We start from the raw sequence: 8791 nt of genomic DNA on the forward strand, positions 1-8791 counted from the left end.
ATGGAAACTAGAAGTTCCAGGGCGTTCTATGTCATTGCATTGCAACTAGTACTTCTGGACAGTTTATATGGCATTGCATGGCTTCTGGAAATACCAGAGGGTTCCGTGGCAAGTAGAAGTTCCAGTGTGTTCCATATCATTGCATGGCAACTTGTAGTTCCAGATCGTTTCTATGGCATTCCATGGTAACTAGTAGTTCTAGACAGTTTATATGGCATTCCATGGCTACTAGAAATTTCAGAGGGTTCCATGGCAAGTAGAAGTTCCAGTGTGTTCCATAGCATTCCATGGCAAGTAGTAGTTCCAGAGCGTTTCTATGGCACTGCATGGCAACTAGGATTTCAGTGCACTTCTATCGCATACCTGCGGAACGAGAGTTTCCGGAGCGTTCCATTGCATTCCATGGCAATTTGAAATTCCAGAGCGTTCCATACCAATCAAGGGCAAGGAGTAACTCCAAATCTTTTCATGGTATTAGGTGGCAACTTCAAGTTCCAAAGGGTTCCTATAGCATTCCATGGCAACTTAAATTTCCGGAGCATTCCATTGCATTCCATGGCAACTAGTAGTTCCAGAGCGTCTTTATGGCATTCCATGGCAACTAGAAATTCCAGAGCATGCCATACAAATCAAGTGCAAGTAGTAGTTCCAGAGCTTTTGAATGTATTAGCTGGCAACTAGACGTTTCATAGAGTTCCATGGCATTCCATGGCAACTAGAAGTTCCAGAGAATTCTAAAGCGTTTCGTGGCAACTTGTAGTTCCAGAGCTTTTCTATGGCATTCCATGGCAACCAGGATTTCCAGAGCGTTTCTATGGCACTCCATGGCAACCAGGAGTTCCAGAGCGTTCCATGGCATTCCATGGCAACTAGAAGTTCCAGAGCGTTTCTATGGCATTCCATGGCAACTCTTATTTGCAATGTGTTTCGATGATATTGCATTTGAATTAGAAGTTCTGTATTCTTCTATTGCATTCCATGGTAAGTAGGAGTTCCAAAACATTACGTGGCATTCCACGGCAACTAGGAGTTGCAGTGCGTTTCTATTGTATACCATGGCAACTAGAAGTACCGGAGCGTTCCATACCATTCCATGGACACTATTATTTGCGATGTGTTTCCATGACATTCCATGGCAACTAGGAGTTTCAGAGCATTCCATGGCATTCCATGGCAACTAGAAGTTCCAGAGCATTTCTATGGAATTCCATGGCTACTATTATTTGTGATGTGTTTCCATGGCATTCCATGGCATCTAGTAGTTACAGAGCGTTTATATGGCATTCCACGGCAACTAGAAGTTCTGCAGCGTTCCATGGTATTTCATGGCAACTAGAAGTTCCGGAGCGTTCCATTGCATTCCATGGCAACTAGAAGTTCCAGAGCGTTTCTGTGGCATATCATGGCAATTATTATTTGCGATGTGTTTCCACGATATTCCATGGCAACTAGAAGTTCGAGAGCGTTCCACAGCATTCCTTGACAACTAGTAGTTCCAGGGAATTTCTAATGCATTCCATGGCAACTATTATTTGCGATGTGTTTTCATGACATTCCATGGCAACTGGGAGTTCCAGTGTGTTTCTATCGCATACCATGGCAACTAGAAGTTCCGGAGCGTTCCATTGCATTCCATGGCAACTAGAAATTCCAGAGCGTTCCATACCAATCAAGGGCAAGTAGTAGTTCCAGAGGTTTTTATGGTATTAGGTGGGCACTAGAGGTTCCAGAGAATTCCTATGGCTTTCCATGGCAACTAGAATTTCCGGACCGTTTCATTGCTTTCCATGGCAACTAGAAGTTCCAGTGTCTTCCATAGCGTTCCGTGCAAACTTGTAGTTCCAGAGTGTTTCTATGGCATTCCATGGTAACTAGTTGTTACAGAGCGTTTCTATGTATTACATGGCAACAATTATTTGCGATGTGTTTCCATGAAATTCCAAGGAAATTTAAAGATCCGCAGCGTTCCATGACATTCCATGCCAACTAGTGTTAAAAGACCATTTCGATGGCATTTTGATGGTAACGAGGAGTTCCGCAGCATTTCATGGTATTCTATGGCAACTAGAATTTCCAGAGCGTTCCATAGCCTTCCATGGCAAATAGTAGTTCTGGACAGTTTATGTGGGATTCCATGTCTTCTAGAAATGCCAGAGGGTTCCGTGGCAAGTCGAAGTTCCATTGAGTTCCATAGCATTTTATGGCAACTAGTACTTCCAGAGGGTTTCTAAGGCACTCCATGGAACCAGGAGTTCCAGAGCGTTCCATGGCATTCCATGGCAACTAGAAGTTCTGGAGCGTTCCATTGCACTCCATGGCAACTATTAGTTCCGGAGCTTTTCTATGGCATTCCATGGAAACTAGTAGTTCTAGAGAGTTTATATGGCATTCCATGGCTACTAGAAAATCCAGAGGGTTCCATGGCAAGTAGAAGTTCCAGTGTGTTCCATACCATTCCATGGCAACTAGTAGTTCCAGAGAGTTTCTACATCATTCCATGGCAACCAGGAGTTCCAGAGCGTCCCATGGCATTCCACGAGAACTAGTAGTTCCAGAGCATTTCTATGGCATTCCATGGCAACCAGGAGTTCCAGTGGCAAGTAGGAGTTCCAGACCGTGTCTATCGCATGCCATGGCAACTCTTATTTGCTATGTGTTTCCATGACATTCCATTAGAATTAGAAGTTCTGGATCGTTCCATTGCATTCCATGGCAAGTAGGAGTTCCAGACCGTGTCTATCGCATGCCATGGCAACTCTTATTTGCTATGTGTTTCCATGGCATTCCATTAGAATTAGAAGTTCTGGATCGTTCCATTGCATTCCATGGTAAGTAGGAGTTCCAAAGCATTCCATGGCATTCCATGGCAACTACAATTTTGAGAAGGTTTCTGTGGCATTCATCGGCAACTATTATTTGCGATGTGTTTCCATAGCCATTCCATGGCAACTAGTAGTTCCAGAGACTTTCTATGGCATTCCATGGCAACTAGTAGTTCCAGAGCGTTTCTATCATATTCCATGGCAACTGGAAGATCCAGTGCGTTCCATGGCATTGTATGCAACTAGTAGTTCTGGACAGTTTATATGGCATTCCATGGCTTCTAGAAATTCCAGAGAGTTCCGTGGCAAGTAGAATTTCCATTGTGTTCCATAGCATTTCATAGCAACTAGTAGTTCCAGTGCGTTTCTATGGCACTCCATGGTAACCAGGAGTTCCAGAGCGTTCCATGGCATTCCATGACAACTAGTAGTTCCAGAGCATTTCTATGGCATCCCATGGCAACCAGGAGTTCCAGTGCATTTCTATCGCATACCATGGGAACTGGAATTTGCGGAGCGTTCCATTGCATTCCATGGCAACTAGAAATTCCAAAGCGTTCCATACGAATCAAGGGGAAGTAATAATTCCAGAGCTTTTGATGGTATGAGGTGGCAACAAGGAGTTCCAGAGTGTTTCTATGGCATTCCATGGCAACTAGAAGTTCTGGAGCGTTCCATTGCATTCCATGGCAACTAGTAGTTCCAGAGGGTTTCCATGGCATTCCATGGTAACTAGTAATTACAGAGCGTTTCTACGGCATTACATGGCAACTATTTTTTGCCATGTGTTTCCATGACATTCCATAGCAACTAGAAGATCCGTAGCGTTCCTTGACATTCCATGCAAACTAGTAGTTCCAGAGCATTTCGATGGCATTTTGGTGGCAAAGAAAAGTTCCGCAGCGTTTCATGGCATTCATGGCAACTAAAATTTCCATAGCGTTGCATAGCCTTCCATGGAAACTAGAAGTTCCAGGGCGTTCTATGTCATTGCATTGCAACTAGTACTTCTGGACAGTTTATATGGCATTGCATGGCTTCTGGAAATACCAGAGGGTTCCGTGGCAAGTAGAAGTTCCAGTGTGTTCCATATCATTGCATGGCAACTTGTAGTTCCAGATCGTTTCTATGGCATTCCATGGTAACTAGTAGTTCTAGACAGTTTATATGGCATTCCATGGCTACTAGAAATTTCAGAGGGTTCCATGGCAAGTAGAAGTTCCAGTGTGTTCCATAGCATTCCATGGCAAGTAGTAGTTCCAGAGCGTTTCTATGGCACTGCATGGCAACTAGGATTTCAGTGCACTTCTATCGCATACCTGCGGAACGAGAGTTTCCAGAGCGTTCCATTGCATTCCATGGCAATTTGAAATTCCAGAGCGTTCCATACCAATCAAGGGCAAGGAGTAACTCCAAATCTTTTCATGGTATTAGGTGGCAACTTCAAGTTCCAAAGGGTTCCTATAGCATTCCATGGCAACTTAAATTTCCGGAGCATTCCATTGCATTCCATGGCAACTAGTAGTTCCAGAGCGTCTTTATGGCATTCCATGGCAACTAGAAATTCCAGAGCATGCCATACAAATCAAGTGCAAGTAGTAGTTCCAGAGCTTTTGAATGTATTAGCTGGCAACTAGACGTTTCATAGAGTTCCATGGCATTCCATGGCAACTAGAAGTTCCAGAGAATTCTAAAGCGTTTCGTGGCAACTTGTAGTTCCAGAGCTTTTCTATGGCATTCCATGGCAACCAGGAGTTCCAGAGCGTTTCTATGGCACTCCATGGCAACCAGGAGTTCCAGAGCGTTTCATTGCATTCCATGGCAAATAGTAGTTCCAGAGCGTTTCTATGGCATTCCATGGCAACTCTTATTTGCAATGTGTTTCGATGATATTGCATTTGAATTAGAAGTTCTGTATTCTTCTATTGCATTCCATGGTAAGTAGGAGTTCCAAAACATTACGTGGCATTCCACGGCAACTAGGAGTTGCAGTGCGTTTCTATTGTATACCATGGCAACTAGAAGTACCGGAGCGTTCCATACCATTCCATGGACACTATTATTTGCGATGTGTTTCCATGACATTCCATGGCAACTAGGAGTTTCAGAGCATTCCATGGCATTCCATGGCAACTAGAAGTTCCAGAGCATTTCTATGGAATTCCATGGCTACTATTATTTGTGATGTGTTTCCATGGCATTCCATGGCATCTAGTAGTTACAGAGCGTTTATATGGCATTCCACGGCAACTAGAAGTTCTGCAGCGTTCCATGGTATTTCATGGCAACTAGAAGTTCCGGAGCGTTCCATTGCATTCCATGGCAACTAGAAGTTCCAGAGCGTTTCTGTGGCATATCATGGCAATTATTATTTGCGATGTGTTTCCACGATATTCCATGGCAACTAGAAGTTCGAGAGCGTTCCACAGCATTCCTTGACAACTAGTAGTTCCAGGGAATTTCTAATGCATTCCATGGCAACTATTATTTGCGATGTGTTTTCATGACATTCCATGGCAACTGGGAGTTCCAGTGTGTTTCTATCGCATACCATGGCAACTAGAAGTTCCGGAGCGTTCCATTGCATTCCATGGCAACTAGAAATTCCAGAGCGTTCCATACCAATCAAGGGCAAGTAGTAGTTCCAGAGGTTTTTATGGTATTAGGTGGGCACTAAAGGTTCCAGAGAATTCCTATGGCTTTCCATGGCAACTAGAATTTCCGGACCGTTTCATTGCTTTCCATGGCAACTAGAAGTTCCAGTGTCTTCCATAGCGTTCCGTGCAAACTTGTAGTTCCAGAGTGTTTCTATGGCATTCCATGGTAACTAGTTGTTACAGAGCGTTTCTATGTATTACATGGCAACAATTATTTGCGATGTGTTTCCATGAAATTCCAAGGAAATTTAAAGATCCGCAGCGTTCCATGACATTCCATGCCAACTAGTGTTAAAAGACCATTTCGATGGCATTTTGATGGTAACGAGGAGTTCCGCAGCATTTCATGGTATTCTATGGCAACTAGAATTTCCAGAGCGTTCCATAGCCTTCCATGGCAAATAGTAGTTCTGGACAGTTTATGTGGGATTCCATGTCTTCTAGAAATGCCAGAGGGTTCCGTGGCAAGTCGAAGTTCCATTGAGTTCCATAGCATTTTATGGCAACTAGTACTTCCAGAGGGTTTCTAAGGCACTCCATGGAACCAGGAGTTCCAGAGCGTTCCATGGCATTCCATGGCAACTAGAAGTTCTGGAGCGTTCCATTGCACTCCATGGCAACTATTAGTTCCGGAGCTTTTCTATGGCATTCCATGGAAACTAGTAGTTCTAGAGAGTTTATATGGCATTCCATGGCTACTAGAAAATCCAGAGGGTTCCATGGCAAGTAGAAGTTCCAGTGTGTTCCATACCATTCCATGGCAACTAGTAGTTCCAGAGAGTTTCTACATCATTCCATGGCAACCAGGAGTTCCAGAGCGTCCCATGGCATTCCACGACAACTAGTAGTTCCAGAGCATTTCTATGGCATTCCATGGCAACCAGGAGTTCCAGTGGCAAGTAGGAGTTCCAGACCGTGTCTATCGCATGCCATGGCAACTCTTATTTGCTATGTGTTTCCATGACATTCCATTAGAATTAGAAGTTCTGGATCGTTCCATTGCATTCCATGGCAAGTAGGAGTTCCAGACCGTGTCTATCGCATGCCATGGCAACTCTTATTTGCTATGTGTTTCCATGGCATTCCATTAGAATTAGAAGTTCTGGATCGTTCCATTGCATTCCATGGTAAGTAGGAGTTCCAAAGCATTCCATGGCATTCCATGGCAACTACAATTTTGAGAAGGTTTCTGTGGCATTCATCGGCAACTATTATTTGCGATGTGTTTCCATAGCCATTCCATGGCAACTAGTAGTTCCAGAGACTTTCTATGGCATTCCATGGCAACTAGTAGTTCCAGAGCGTTTCTATCATATTCCATGGCAACTGGAAGATCCAGTGCGTTCCATGGCATTGTATGCAACTAGTAGTTCTGGACAGTTTATATGGCATTCCATGGCTTCTAGAAATTCCAGAGAGTTCCGTGGCAAGTAGAATTTCCATTGTGTTCCATAGCATTTCATAGCAACTAGTAGTTCCAGTGCGTTTCTATGGCACTCCATGGTAACCAGGAGTTCCAGAGCGTTCCATGGCATTCCATGACAACTAGTAGTTCCAGAGCATTTCTATGGCATCCCATGGCAACCAGGAGTTCCAGTGCATTTCTATCGCATACCATGGGAACTGGAATTTGCGGAGCGTTCCATTGCATTCCATGGCAACTAGAAATTCCAAAGCGTTCCATACGAATCAAGGGGAAGTAGTAATTCCAGAGCTTTTGATGGTATGAGGTGGCAACAAGGAGTTCCAGAGTGTTTCTATGGCATTCCATGGCAACTAGAAGTTCTGGAGCGTTCCATTGCATTCCATGGCAACTAGTAGTTCCAGAGGGTTTCCATGGCATTCCATGGTAACTAGTAATTCCAGAGCGTTTCTACGGCATTACATGGCAACTATTTTTTGCCATGTGTTTCCATGACATTCCATAGCAACTAGAAGATCCGTAGCGTTCCTTGACATTCCATGCAAACTAGTAGTTCCAGAGCATTTCGATGGCATTTTGGTGGCAAAGAAAAGTTCCGCAGCGTTTCATGGCATTCATGGCAACTAAAATTTCCATAGCGTTGCATAGCCTTCCATGGAAACTAGAAGTTCCAGGGCGTTCTATGTCATTGCATTGCAACTAGTACTTCTGGACAGTTTATATGGCATTGCATGGCTTCTGGAAATACCAGAGGGTTCCGTGGCAAGTAGAAGTTCCAGTGTGTTCCATATCATTGCATGGCAACTTGTAGTTCCAGATCGTTTCTATGGCATTCCATGGTAACTAGTAGTTCTAGACAGTTTATATGGCATTCCATGGCTACTAGAAATTTCAGAGGGTTCCATGGCAAGTAGAAGTTCCAGTGTGTTCCATAGCATTCCATGGCAAGTAGTAGTTCCAGAGCGTTTCTATGGCACTGCATGGCAACTAGGATTTCAGTGCACTTCTATCGCATACCTGCGGAACGAGAGTTTCCGGAGCGTTCCATTGCATTCCATGGCAATTTGAAATTCCAGAGCGTTCCATACCAATCAAGGGCAAGGAGTAACTCCAAATCTTTTCATGGTATTAGGTGGCAACTTCAAGTTCCAAAGGGTTCCTATAGCATTCCATGGCAACTTAAATTTCCGGAGCATTCCATTGCATTCCATGGCAACTAGTAGTTCCAGAGCGTCTTTATGGCATTCCATGGCAACTAGAAATTCCAGAGCATGCCATACAAATCAAGTGCAAGTAGTAGTTCCAGAGCTTTTGAATGTATTAGCTGGCAACTAGACGTTTCATAGAGTTCCATGGCATTCCATGGCAACTAGAAGTTCCAGAGAATTCTAAAGCGTTTCGTGGCAACTTGTAGTTCCAGAGCTTTTCTATGGCATTCCATGGCAACCAGGAGTTCCAGAGCGTTTCTATGGCACTCCATGGCAACCAGGAGTTCCAGAGCGTTTCATTGCATTCCATGGCAAATAGTAGTTCCAGAGCGTTTCTATGGCATTCCATGGCAACTCTTATTTGCAATGTGTTTCGATGATATTGCATTTGAATTAGAAGTTCTGTATTCTTCTATTGCATTCCATGGTAAGTAGGAGTTCCAAAACATTACGTGGCATTCCACGGCAACTAGGAGTTGCAGTGCGTTTCTATTGTATACCATGGCAACTAGAAGTACCGGAGCGTTCCATACCATTCCATGGACACTATTATTTGCGATGTGTTTCCATGACATTCCATGGCAACTAGGAGTTTCAGAGCATTCCATGGCATTCCATGGCAACTAGAAGTTCCAGAGCATTTCTATGGAATTCCATGGCTACTATTATTTGTGATGTGTT

Source organism: Leptosomus discolor, unplaced genomic scaffold, assembly GCF_034619465.1.
Source record: "Leptosomus discolor isolate bLepDis1 unplaced genomic scaffold, bLepDis1.hap2 HAP2_SCAFFOLD_49, whole genome shotgun sequence".
NCBI lineage: Eukaryota > Metazoa > Chordata > Aves > Leptosomiformes > Leptosomidae > Leptosomus > Leptosomus discolor.